This window comes from Petaurus breviceps, unplaced genomic scaffold, assembly GCF_028583685.1.
Source record: "Petaurus breviceps papuanus isolate PSGF00001 unplaced genomic scaffold, PetGlider_PUasm1.0 90849, whole genome shotgun sequence".
Lineage (NCBI taxonomy): Eukaryota > Metazoa > Chordata > Mammalia > Diprotodontia > Petauridae > Petaurus > Petaurus breviceps.
Window position 1 is genome coordinate 25565020 of NW_027187361.1, and position 14383 is coordinate 25579402.

The following is a 14383-nucleotide window of genomic DNA, read 5'->3' on the forward strand; positions in this document are numbered from 1 at the left end:
AAGGAAGGAAGGAAGGAAGGAAGGAAGGAAGGAAGAGAGGGAGGAAGAGAGGGAAGGAGGGAGGGAGGGACGGACGGAGGGAGGGAGGAGATCTAAGTTCAAATCCCAGTTCTAGCACCCACCACTTGCATGACTTTGTGGCATGTAATTTCTCATCCTGAAGCTTCTGTTTCCACTCATACACCACACCTTCCCTATGTCAGGTACTGGAGGGAATATTGGGCACCACCATGTACTAGGCACTATTCTAGGCTCTTTAAAAAAATATGGTCTCATTGGATCCTCAAAACAACCCTGGGAAGTAGGTGCTATTATTATCCCCATTTTATGGCTGAGGAAACTGAGGCAAATAGACGTTAAGGGACTCACTTAAGGTGTCATAGCTCATAAGGATCTGAGTTCAAATTTCAATTCAGGTCTTCCTGACATCAATCCCAGGATTCTTTCCACTGCAGCTGGGGATACAAAACCAAAAAAGAAACAGGGCATGCCCTCAAGAAGCTTACATTCTATGATGGGAGACAGTATGTGCATAAGCAAATATCTAAAATAGCCATTTCCAAAATAAGTGCAAGGTCACAGTTTTAGGGAGGAGGGGCAGTAGCAGTGGGGAGGAGAGGAGGGAGTCAGTAAAGTACAAAGATGCCTGGCTGGGAGATGGAATCTGCTTTTAAGTTCTCTTCCAATTTTAAAATCCTTTGGTCTTAAGTGGGCTGGGGCCATTGTTGCTAGGCAGCTAGCCCTGGCCCTATCTCTGTTGCCTTGGAGATGGCGGATCTAAAGAAGGGAAGCTGGAAAAGGGGTTTGCCGAAGTCGGATGTTGATTGTCCATAAGAGCCTCGGGTGTTTTAAGCATCAGTTTTCTGGGTTACCTCTCATTCCTCTTGTGAGGAATAAATCTGCTGGATCGGGAATCAGAGCCAACTCAGGAAGCACGTATATAATGGCAAAGAATTGGAAACTAAGGGGTTCCCATCCATTGGGGAATGGCTGAAGAAGCTGTGGTATATGCATGTAATGGAATACTATTGTGCTATAAGAAACGAGGAGCAGATGGACTTCATATCTACCTGGAGGGCTTATAGGAACTGATGTGAGTGAGAAGAGCAGAACCAGGGGAAATTTGTACACAATCACAGACACAACGTATGTTTTACCAACTTTGAGAGACTGGACTCTTCTCAGCAATGCAGTGATATAAGTCACCCCCAAAAGGCACATGATGGAGAGACATGTCTATGTTCAGAGAAAGAACTGAGTTTGAATCCAAATTGAAGCAAACTCCCTGCTCTCTCTCTTTTTCTTGTTTGGTTTTGTTTCCTCTTTCCCACTGTTCATTCCATCTGACACAATCCTTCTTTATAACCTGACTAATGTGTAATGTGAAAGTATTTGCAGATCCTATACTTGATTGTATGCTGCCATGGGGGAGGGTGGAGATGGGGGAGAAAATTTGAAAATCGAGGAATTATGGAACTGAATCTTGTGAACTAAAAATTAACAAACAAATTAATAAAGACCAAAAAAAGCAGCACATATTAAGAGTTTCCTATGGGCCAGTCACAATGCTCAGCTGGGAATGTGAGTACAAGCAGACATATATTCACTGCCCTCAACAGTTACACTCTACTAGCAGAAGATGAGGCAAAAAAGAGACAGAAGGAGTAGGGGGTAGGAAGTGAGCCTTAACCGAAAGGAAGAAATAAACGGCAGAGAAAGTCTGGGGCATCAGGAACACAGCCTAGAGAGGAATCGTGGGTGTTTTCCTCAAAAAAAAAAAAAAATGGAGCTTTGGGGAAGAACTAGTCAGTCAGAGGAAGGGGCCACAGAGACAGTGAATAATCCAGAGTGGAGGCCAGAGGTAGAAGGGAAGAAGTTGCTCTGGCCTGGTGCAGTTAACTGATGCCTGGACTTCTCAGCTCTGTTGAGACTGGAGGACATACACAGGCATGGTCCCGCATGGTCCCGCTGTTGGTGGTGCCAGCCTTGGCATTTACAAGCCAATGGATGTCTCTGGCACCGTGGTGTTAACTGATGCCTGCACTTCTCGGCTCTGCTGAGACTGGAGGACATACCCAGGCATGGTCCCACTGTTGGTGGTGCCAGCCCTGGCATTTACAAGCCAATAGATTTCCTCCCCGGGCTCTACCAAAGCCACTTGCCATACCCAGAGAAGAAGTTATATCTGTCCTTTCCTTGCCAAACCAGCCGATGGCAGCCACCATTGTTCAACTTTTCTTTAATACCTCTAGTAGAGATGATGTGTTGTGATGAGAGTGCCTTGGACTTTCTGCCTTGGGGATCATAGATTTATACATTTTAAAATGGAAGGGACCTTAGAGATTATGTAGTCCAATCCCTTCTTTTACAGATGAGGAAACCGAGACCCAGAGACATTAGTAAGTGGCAAAGATGTTCATATCCAGCACTTCCAATCCCATTCATTTCTACAAACACTTATTGAGGGACTTGCCAAGGCACTGCCTTGTGTTACATGCTGGGAAGGTTTATATGGGGAGAAACAATGAAAATATCGGTTTCTAAAGCTTTTTGGTACTGGGGCCTGCGTTTTGGTCTTGAGTACTAAGCTTCATTGTTTGTATTTTTCCATGCTGAAGGGCCTGTAAATTTCCACAGGATATGTACAGGCAGATGGAAGTTGGTGGCAGGCCCTCAACCTTGGCTTTCACATAATGGGAAGAAATGGTCAGATCCTTCTCTCCCAGAGGAGGGAGGGATGTGGCTCCTGTTGAGCCTGCCAGGCAAGCCTGGGGTGCCTCCTTTGAGTGGTGTCCTGCATTATGGAGTTGCTTTGCTTCTCCTTTGGGCACATGGCTTCGACAGCTTATGCTGTTTGCCAACTACATCTTGTAACCTTCAATAAGCTTGGTAAAGAAAAAGCTTGATAAACTTCTGTCCCCTCTTCTCTCTTCCCCCTACCCCACCTATTAAGTGTTTATTGAATAGATTTTGAGTGAATGAATGAATATCCACTCATCCTACCTCCCCAGCTAGATTATAAGCTCGTAGAAGGTAGAGGTAGAGTTTATGGTTCTTTCACATCCTCTTCACTAACTTGCTCAGTGCTAGGCACATGGTGCCTTGCTATAGTAAGCTGCTGAATAAATAATGAGAGACTGAATGAAAATACACCCAGTAGGTGTGTAGTTACATCTGCTGTGTGCAGAAGGCAGAAAACCGAGCCTGGAGTTAGGAAGATCTGAGTTCAAATGCTCCTTCAGACACCTGCTAGCCATGTGATACTGGGTAAGTCACTTAACCTCTGTTTACCTCAGTTTCCTCGTGTATAAAATGAGGGTAATAATAGCATCTATCTCCCAGAGTTGTTGTGAGGATTAAACGAGAGAATAAATTCAAAGTGCTCAGCCCAGGGACTGGTGCATATTAAATGTTATATAAATGTTAGCTATTACTACTATTACCACCACCACCACCACCACTTCTGCTCACTCATCTTTAAGATGACACTGTCCTGCTGGCTCAGAGAGAAGGAAACTTGATTTTTACATTTACCTTGTCTTCCTTTCAATCTACTCAATCCAAGTTGACAATGCAGAGGTGGGATAGGGGAGGGAGAACCGGAGTTCCAAACATGAGAAATTTCCCCTCTCCTGGTCTTAGAAAACCCTCATTAGAATCATATGGCCATAGATCTGGAACTCAAAGGGAACTCAGATATCATGTAATCCACTAGTCATTTTACAGATGAAGAAACTGAGGTCCAGGGAAGGGAAGTAACTTTGCCCAAAGTCACAAAGGAAGTGATATCAGAGGTGGGATTTGAACTCAGCAACTCTGTTTGCAGAACCAGTGCTTGCTTCACTGAAAAGTTAGTCTTTCAGGAAGCATGGTAAAATGTCTGCCTCTCTAACCTTCCTTAGCAAATTGTGCAAGATTGACAGTTCTGATTTAGGATATTTTCCTTCTTTACTTCATGAAAATTGGTAGCTGCCCCATCATAGAGAAGCAATTCTATAAAATGTCATGCTAAATTCTCCTTATTCTACCTCTTAGAACCAGAGAAGAGAGAAACAGAGGTTTAAGTCCTTATGATTCAGAGGGAGAAAGGAAAATGGGGAAAATCTTCAGTATTTCTTATTGCTCTGTCATTTTTCAGTTGTATCAGACTTTATGACCCCATTTGGGGATTTCCTGGCAAATATATTCAAGTGGTTTGCTATTTCCTTTTTGAGCTCATTTTACAGATGAGGAAACTGGGGTAAAAAGGGTTAAATGACTTGCCCAGGGTCACAAGGCTAGTAAATGTCTGAATCCAGATTTGAACTCAGGAAGAGGAGTCTTCCTTTCTCCAGAACCAGTGTTCCATCCACTGTGCCACCTAGTTGCAATATTCAATATTTCTAGGGTCATTAAAAAATAGTGCCTTAGCCCTGCTTTTAGGCCTTTGTCCAAGCCTGAGTGTGAAGAAAATAATTGACTTCTCTACATCCCACATTCCACCTCATCAAATGTACAGTTCAGAGCAGCTCTTGCTGGGTACCATGTATGATCTTTTGGTGGAAGATCTGGACCTGTGGTTGTGATGACTGAGTTAGAAGAAAGGAATCTAGGTTTGAACCCTGTCACTACTGCTGTACTGTGTGGGTTACTGCAGACTAGCTGAATAACTCCTCTGGTCTCAGTTTCCTCAACTGTAAAATAAGGGAATTAGACTAGACTAGAAATTCTTAACCTGGGGATCATGGGCTTCTTTTCTTAAAAATATTTTGATAATCATTTTCATAGAATTAATTTCCTTTGTTCTTAATTCATTGAATTTTATGCATTTGAAAACATTATTCTGAGAAAGGGTCCATGGGTTTCATCAGACAGTAAAACTGGTCTATGACACTCACAAAAACATTAAGAACAGGGGCGGCTAGGTGGTGCAGTGAATAGAGCACCGGCCCTGGAGTCAGGAGGACCTGAGTTCAAATGCAGCCTCAGACACTCAACACAAAAATTAGCCGTGTGATCTTGGGCAAGTCACTTAACCTCAATTGCCCTGCTTTCCCTCTCTGAAAAGCAAAAAACCAAAACAAAACATTAAGAATTCCTAGAATAGCTAGTTACTGGATTGCAAGACCATAGACAGACGGCTGGAAGGGAATCCAGAAGCATTTTACTGCCAAACGCCCAAAAGGATAAATGACCTGCCAGAGGAGACACAGGAAGTAAATGGCAGAGCTGGAACTATTTTGGTTCCTTCCAGCTCTCAGTCTTATGATCCTATGATCCTATCTCCAAGGTTCTTGAGATCCTGTGTGGAAACTCCCTCCACCCAAGCTGATCAGTGAACTGGAGTCAGGACGAGCTGAATTCTAATCTTACCTCAAAAAATTTCTCATTTTATATAACCCTAGGCGAGTTTTTTAACTGCCCTCTGAATCAGCTTCCTCAACTGTAAAATGGGGATAATAAGAGCACCTATCAAGCAGGATTGTTATGAGGATCAAAAGCTCATAGCACAGTGTCCAGCAAATATTAGGCCCTTAATAAATTTTCCATCCTCGGTTACCTAGGGACACCGGACAATTAAATGATCTACCTATGGCGTCTCAGCTAATGCTTATCCGAGGGAAGTCTCGAACCCAAGCCTTTCCGGCTTTAAGGCTTCCTGACTTTCCCTATTGGTTACGCCGCGTGCTGCCTTTGCTGTTACCAGGTAAAAGGCATAACAAGCCCTTAGACAGGCACACTTTTGCCATGCACTGTCCCAGGGACTCCCAAGACCCAACCAGCTGCACACTGGCCATTTGGTCCCCTGGAGAGATCTCCAGTCACCCACAGCAGCCTGGAGACAGCACATGCCCACACTCCGCCTCCAAAGTCACTGCTCCCACCCAAGTTCCGGTTTCCCTTGCTGCCTGGGTCTTTGAGTGGAAATAGCACCTTCTCCTGAAAGGCCTATTTCTGCAATGGCATCCGAGTGGCATAGAACAGGAGAGGCAGATCCTGGAAGTGACCCGCGCCTCCCTTGCCCGTCCCGGGCTGCGCGGACTGTCCCGAACATTCGTGCCCATGGTAGTCAGGTGATGGCCACTGCGCTTCAGGCTCTGCCAGGAGCCAGACCCATTCCGCTCCTGCTGCGGAGGGAAGACAGCTGGCACTTGTTTCTGCTTCCTGGCCATTCCGGGATCCCTTCTCCTGGTCTTCTTCTCCCCCTTCCCCCTAGCGCCTTCCTTTTGGAAACAATGAGCCGGTCCCACACAGCGGGATTCCGAGGCTTCCCCGGCAAACGCCTGTTTCTCCAAGACTCTTGAATTCGGCGTCAGGTCCATTCAGGCTGGCTCGCCCTTGGTGGCCAGGAGGGATGGGGGCTGCCACCCTCCTCGGGGGAAACAGGACAGTCTCTCCTGGACCTCAGAGCAGAACGGGACCCAGCAGCCTTTCCAGTCCGGCTCGTTCATGTTCTGGGCCGGGGTGAAGCCGCAGCATTACCGCTCACTCTGTACACCCAGCACCAGAAACGACTCCGCATTTTACACACACACGCGTACATACGTGTTCCTGTGATTAAGAAAAATTACTTGTGCTATCCCTCCCCCTTCCGCACCTCACTCCCCTCAAGAGTTTGTTCATTTCACAGAAGGGATGACTTCATTTTTGTACCCTCCGGTCCCTATCACAGTATCTTACACATAGTAACTGTTTAACGAATTCTTTTTCTTTTTGGAGGGCAATTGGGGTTGTGACTTGCCCAAAGTCACACGGCTAGTTAAGTGTATCAAGTGTCTGAGGCAGGATTTGAACTCAGGTCCTCCTGGGGCCGGTGCTCTATTCACTGCGCCACCTAGCCGCCCCTGTTTAATGAATTCTTGCTGAATGAATGAATGAATGAATGAATGAACGAACGAACGAATGAATGAATGAACAAACTGTAGGGTGTGTATGAGCAGCCTCTTAGCCCTGAATGTCTATAGACACAGAGACATCAAACGACTCACATAAATCCAAGTTCAAACACGAGGTTAAAGATTTGCATTTCCTGAGCCATCCTTAAAAGAAAAATACCCTTACCAATTCCAGGTCCCTTAGTACAAAGCCTATCAAGGTTGGTGGCAAGTATGTCAAATAAAGTCGTGCATTTTGGAATAGTACTGTGTGTTTGCGGACTTGGGTATGCCCCCCCCCAGCTGGGGGAGGGGGGAAAGGAGGAACTAGAGGTGTGTGTGTGTGTGTGTGTGTGTGTGTGTGTGTGTGTGCGCGCGCGCGCCTGTGTGCAAAGCTAATTCAAGGTTGAAGAAATCAGGAAAGGGGAGGTTTGGAGCAATTCTGGTGCTTTCTGCCTTTGCTTCCCTTCCTGCTGAGCAGAAACAGCCACATGCCCCACACATCTCTGGTCTAGCTGACCTTGGCCAACAGGTGGGGTCATTGTTTTTGAGTTTAAAAGTGAGTTTGACTTCACAGAATGAAGATGACCTCTGCACCACGATCTATTCAACAGCACAGCAAGACATTTACTAAGCATGTATTAATTGCTGCCTACACAGAAGGCACTATGCTATCTGCTAGGGATGCAAAAATAATAAAAGCAAAAATGCATATAGTACTTAAAGATTTGCAAAGAGCTTTAAAATAACCCTTTTATTTTAGGCTCAGACACAACCCTGGGAAGAGAGTACTATAAGTATCCTCAGGCTAGGCAGTGGCTGTAGACAGAATGTTGGACGTGAAGTCAGGAAGAAGAGCTCCAATCCTGCTTCAGACACTGTGTGACCCGGGCAAGTCACTTAGCCTGTCTGCCTCAGTTTCCTTAACCATGAAATGTGGACTCAGCCTTCATGGATTGTTGTGAGGATCAAATGAAACATTTGCAAAATGCTTGGTACAAGGAGGTACTATATAAATGTTTTCCTTCTCTCCCACTTACAGATGAGGAAACTGAGGCAGATAGAAGTTGTTACCACCCTGGAGTTGCACAGCTAGTAAATATTTGAAGCTAGATTTGAGCTGAGGTCTATCTTAACACTATCCTCTGTGCCGGCTAGCATCCAACTAGGTAAACAATCCCTGCCCTCAAGGAGCTTACAGTCTATTTACTGGTTAAAAATACCTTACATTTATTTGGTACTTTAAAGATAGCTAAAGTACTTTTAAAGTACATTATCTCTTTGATGCCTGATAACAATCTTATGAAGTAGATACTCTATGGTCATTCTCATTTTATAGATCAGGAAACTGAGGTTCAGGGAATTTAAATGACATGCCCATTGGCCGGGCAGAGTGTCAGAATGCAGGATTTGAGTTCAGGTCTTCCTAAAACAAAATCTAGTACTCTTATCTACCACATGGTGATGCCATAGTTCAGTCTGATGGTGAAAATTGGACAGTCAGACCCATCTAGTTCAGCTCTAAACTGGTCACTAAGCTGTTAACAGACTTACATAACAAATTTACAGCTTTTAACTTTTCATTGCACTTTGACAGCCGTTGTGATTAATTTTATCCTCATAAAATCTCTATGAAGTATGTAGGACAGGCATCATATCCCCATTTTATAGATGAGTCAACTTGGGCTTTTTGAGAACTCACAACCATGGGAGGTAGGTGCAATTGTGATCCCTACTTAACGGTTGAGGAATCTGACAGAGGTTAAGTGACTCAAACAGGGCCACACATTTCTGTCATGGTCATATAGTAAGTGAGTGAGAGTCCAGACTAAAACTACCATCTCTTAACTGTTATGCACACTCCAACATTCTTTCTGGTAAGCCATAGCTAAGCTTACGTTTACATACCACTTTGAGCATACATGCATATGGTAGGGACAGGATGAGGATATAAGACCTATTAGGTATCCAGGTCTTAGAGGAGCAGAGCCAGAACCGAGAATTCTGGACCATGAAACAAATTCACTTGAACCGAGGGGAAAGGAGAAGACATACCACCTGAGACCCCCTGAGGCTCGCACGTGTTGCCATTGGGCTGGTCCCACGTATCTCAGGTGGTATGATTCCTCAGAGGGTCCTGGTGTACGCAAACAGTCTGTCACCGTTGGGCAGTTTGCTACTCCAGTGAGGAGGGAAGACAGGCCCCAGGTAGCTAATTTTGATGTGGCAGGACCTTGGTCTTTTTATCCCTATGGTAAAGCATCCCCTCTGCCCAAGGCCTTGGGAAAGGGAAGTGCCTTCCTTCTCTGTTTGTACCATTGGATAACTCCTCATTGGCCCTGTGTTTGCTGAAACTATAAAACCTCTCTACATGGAGGATTTCAGTGAAGAATCATCAACTATGTATTAATGATTAATTATGTGTTTTCAAAAGAGAAAGCTTTGTATAACAGAACAGGATAGGTTGTGGGAAAGTAGAATGGATAGAAGTGCCTATAAGAGGTATTTAACAGTATATGACTTGGAGTTAGGTTTGAAGGATGCTTTGATTTGCTGCTCAGAGCCCTCCATGGGGCTGTATCAAATGCTTTCATCACAAAGCATCCAAGTTTTTCTGGCCATAGGGGAATTACAGCTTGCATGTGTGCGTCCCTGCGTGTCTGTCTGTGTGCTGGATGGAAATAAAGATCTTCCAGACCAACCCCCCGCACCTCTGCTTCATTTTACAGATGAGGTAAATTAAGCTTGGAATTTAGGGACGTAGTTGACTAGTGGCTATTTCAAATCCCAAGTATCTGGGATTTGAAACCAGGATTCCTGACTCCTAGCCATTACATATATATATATACACATACATACACACACATATATACATATATATACATATATATACACATATATATACACACATACACACATACATGCTATCTTATTGAATTCTCATAACTCTATGAGTTGGGTAGCAAAGCTTAACAAACAGTGCTTAACAGGGTGCCTGGCATATAATAGTTGCCTAATAAATGCCAATTGACTAACCAAATAAATACTTTTCTGACTGCTGAATTACATCTATTGTACAGATGAGGAAAGTGATAAAGCTCACGATGACTACTAGAGACTTGTCTGCATGTGACTATTAAGTGTCAGGGCTAGGAAACAAACCCAGCAAGGTCAGTATCTTTCCAGGGTACCAACATGCTGTTTTTCATGCCCTTCAACCACATCCATCAGGATTTGGACAAACTGAAACTGAATCCCAAGCGATTCAAGCCACCTGTATCCCCATATATTTACAAAGCCCCTGTTGTTTGTGTGGTACACTGAGAAGCCTTGACTAGTGCCTTGGTGAAGAAATGATGTCATCTTAAATACAGTAATGGTAGCCTCTTGACTAGGGATGGAGTTCATCTGACAAAAATAGATCTGCCTTGAGTCAAAAGAGTTGTTTGTTGTTCAGTCATTTTTTAGATGTGTTTGACTCTTCATGACCCCCTCTGGGGTTTTCTTCAGCTCATTTTACAGATGAGGAAACTGAGGCAAACAGGTTAAAATGACTTGCCCGGAGTCATACAGCTAAAAGTGTGAGGTTAAATCTGAACTCGGGTCTTCCTGACTCCAGGCCCAGTGCTCTAGCCACCGCACCAACTAGCTGCCCTACAAAAGGGAATTTCAGGTCAAACTGAAAAGAGTAGAGATAACACTGTGTACGTCCCATCATATCTACCAAGTTAAATGTCACAGCAGCAACAACGAGACAGTGATGAGGATAATGACAGCAACAGAACCTGTCATTTTCTCCTGTACTTTCTTTTTTTTTTTAAGCAATTGGGGTTAAGTAACTTGCTCGAGGTTACACAGCCAGGTGTTTCTGGGTGGGTGCTAAGTGTCTGAGCCCGGATTTCATCCAGGTCATCCTGACACTGGGGCCGGTGCTCTTACTCGCTGAGCCACTTGGCCACCCCTTCTCCTGTACTTTCAAGTCAGCATATTTCCTGCCATTTTATGGTCTTAAAGAGCTGCCTAAGGCACCGAGGTCAAGGGACTTGATCAGGGTCTACGTCAGAGCTAGGTCCACCTGACTCCAGGCCCACAGCACCACCTGGCCAACATCAATGCACAGAGCACTAGGCCTGGAGTTAGGAAGATCTGAGTTCATATATGGCCTCAGATACTTACTAGGCATGTGACCCTGAGCAAGTCACTCAACCTTGCTTGCCTTAGTTTCCTCATCTGTAAAATGATCTGCAGAAGGAAATGGGCAAACCATTCCAGAATCTTTGCCAAGAAGACCCCAAATGGGGTCAGAAAGTGTCACACATGTCTAAAATAATGACTGAATAACAACAACCAATAAGGGCATAGATGGCAAGCTTAGCAAATCGATAGATGACACAAGGCTTTGAGGGAAATAACCTTTGGATGATCAAGTTAGGATCTAAAAAGATCTTGGTAGCCTCTCCCTAGGACATTTGGCCAAATCTAATGAAACAGAAATTCAATGGAGATAAATGCAGTCTTACACTTGAGTTGTTCAACAGCTGTCTACATGATGGAGATAAAATGGGCAGCTAGATAGTGCAGGTGTTCAAGTGAGGGACTTGGAGTTGGGAGACCTGAGTTCCAATCCAACCTCAAACTCTTACTAGCTGTACTTTCCCCTTGGGTGAGTTATTTAAGCTCTATCATCTGTAAGACAGGAATAAAAATAGCTCCTACCTCTCAGGGCTGTAGTGAGGATTAAAGGGAGACAGTATTTGTAAAGTGCTTTGCAAACCTTAAAATGCCATCAACATAAATGTTATTATTGTCATTAGATCAGGAAGCTTTAGTGCACAGCAAACTCCATGAGTCGATGCATAACTAAGAGAAGAGATCTCTCTGTTTACTGCAGGTTGCATGAAGAGAACCATTTTGTCCAGAACAGAGGTGAAAATCCCACTCTGGTCTGCTCTGCTCAGACCGCACCTGGACTGTTGTGTTTGGTTCTGGGTGACCCATTTTAGGAAAGCATCGATCATTTGGAGAGTATCCAGAAGAAGGTGACCAGGACAGAAAAGACCTTGAGGCCATGTTCCATGAAGATCAGTGGGAAAAACAAAAACCTGAGAATGTTTGGCTTGGATAAGAAGGGAAGGGGAAGGGAGAAAGCATGGGAGGCACCTTCAGGTATGTGGAGGGCTATCTTGTGAGAGATTAGCCTTGTTCTCCTTGGACCCTAAAGGTAAGGCTAGAGGCACAGGGTAGAGAGGCACATTTTAGCTTCATGGAAGAAAATCTTTTTAACAATGACTTTTCCAAATGTGGCTGCTTCAAAATATAGTGGGTTCCTCTTCACTGAAGAATCTTAAAGTGAAGGATGATCCTATGTCAGGCTTGCAGGAGGAGGATTTTTGTTCAGGTTGGACGTGGGCTGGATGTTTGGAGCTTCCATCCAATGAGATTCCCAAGGGCATTCCTTGAGGCAGATGTAGTGCCCTGTCAGAATCAGACTGAATCCTGAGCATTGGCCCTGGTTCAAGACTTAGAAGGGTCAGCACTTATTGAGATATTTATGTGAAAATCAGCAGATTTTGACTTGGTCAAAGCAGGGGAACCCCATTTCATGCTGTCTTCTTTTACTGGTGGAAAATACCTGCAAAGAAAGCCTAGGCACTGAAGGGTAGTCTAAGGCGCTCTTGACCTTGGGAGTCAGGAGTCTGTTCTCCTTACCAGCCATATGCTTTGCGATAATAAACAAGTTACTTGGCCTCTGAGTCTTGGTTTCCTGGTCTGCCAAGTGTAGATAATACTTGTGCTACTTATTAGATTGACTTGTTGTGAAGGAAGTGCTCTGTTAAGTGCTGTATAAATGTGAGTTATTATACCTGAAAGCACAATAATTTCCCAGCTCTTGCAAGTGCAACAATCCATAGAATTTAAGAAAATGACCTCATATGTACATATGTGAATATATGTGTGACCCTATCACATGTATAGATTATATTTGAGGCAATTACCTTATACATATGTAATATGCATACATGCATATATACATGTGTATGGATATAAACTCAGCAGAATTATATCTGTGGCATTCAGAAAAATGGCATATAGACACATAAGTGTGTACATGCATGTTGGTATATTCATACTGTGCAGTGATTGTATGTGGTATAGATATGCATGCATATGTCTCTATAGAAGTCTGCTCCTTTTACCGTAATGGTCTAAAAACAGGAATCGCTGACCTGAGAACCATTTCTTCCTATGGTTAGTTTACAAGTTGGGAAATGGGAAGGGGCTGGAGGCCAAGCTCTGCCTGGCAAACTGAGGCTAGATGGGACATGCTTTGTTTGCGCAGTAGCCCGAAAGGGTAGGCTCATGAAAGGAATGAAGGCTCAGAGAGGAGTGTTTCAGAGGCACAGAGGAGATTGCAAACAAAGTAAGTATTTGGAGGAGAGAGACTTCCCAGCAGATGATGCAATGGTTCAACCAGGCCATGGAAAGGAAATGGAAAATCAACATTTTTTCTTTTGGCTTCTTATTGGCTATCATCAACAGGAGAGTTACTTGTCCATATCTAGCCTTCCGAGGCAAGGAAGGATATTAGCAAGCTATTGCTGGAATAAAGCTCTGAGTGACGTCTGCTGTCTCCTGGAACATCAAAACACGGTAGTTGCCACATTGGTGTAGACCCAAGGCAGAGGTAACCCAGTACTTGTTGCTAAAAGTGACCCCACAGCTGAATCTGGTTCTTTCCCAGAACCGCCTTAAAGATTTTGGGGAAAACCCAGAACACGGCTCTGTCATTCATAAATTCGCCTGAATGTTTTGGGGAGTCCACCTCCATTTCCTATTTATACTCTTGTTGGGGGTAAGGACAAAGTGGACAAGCTGATTACTGGTTGTGTGAAGGAAGATTTCCTTTTCTGTTCTAAACTTACCTGTCTGAGTTTCACTGCACCTCCATCCTAATGTTGTAGGGTTTGTTGATGTGGTCAAAGATCACTTTATTCTTGGTGTTTTTTATGATGCTGATACACACTCTACATTTCAGTCAGGCTGGCCCAAAATTTGATGCTCCTGGTCTAAAGCATTCTATCTCATCTTCGGGCTTGTAAAAAGCTGATCCTCCTCGAACCCAGGGCTGAATGCCCTTCCCTCCCTCCTTTGCATTTTGGAACCTGTAGGTCAGGCTCAGTGGAGGTGCTACTTCCCATTAAGGTCTTTCCTTATTTCTCCCCGTCATTAGTGGTCCCCTACCCCCCACAATGCAATTATTGTTAGTTTGCATGCATTTTGCATTCACCAATATGGATACATGTTATTCCATTATCAATCTGTCAACACAAATGCATGCTCTTGGGGAGTCACTTTGCTAAGCGCTCGGGATACAATGACAAAGAATTAACTCGTCCCTGTCCTCATTAGAATGCAAGTTCCCTAAGGACAGGGAATCATTCATTTTCTATCTTGGGATGTCCAGCACCTAGCACACAGCGCCTGATGCTTGTGGAACAGAATCAGAGTCTTTAGATTTTGATTATGTC

The 14383-nt window shown here is 44.2% G+C and overlaps 1 pseudogene; it reads right to left on the reverse strand.

The window, feature by feature from the left end:
• Nucleotides 1-2225, reverse strand: part of LOC138149808 (large ribosomal subunit protein eL6-like) — a 16020-nt pseudogene extending 13795 nt beyond the window's left edge.
• Between the last annotated feature and the right edge of the window lie 12158 nt (nt 2226-14383).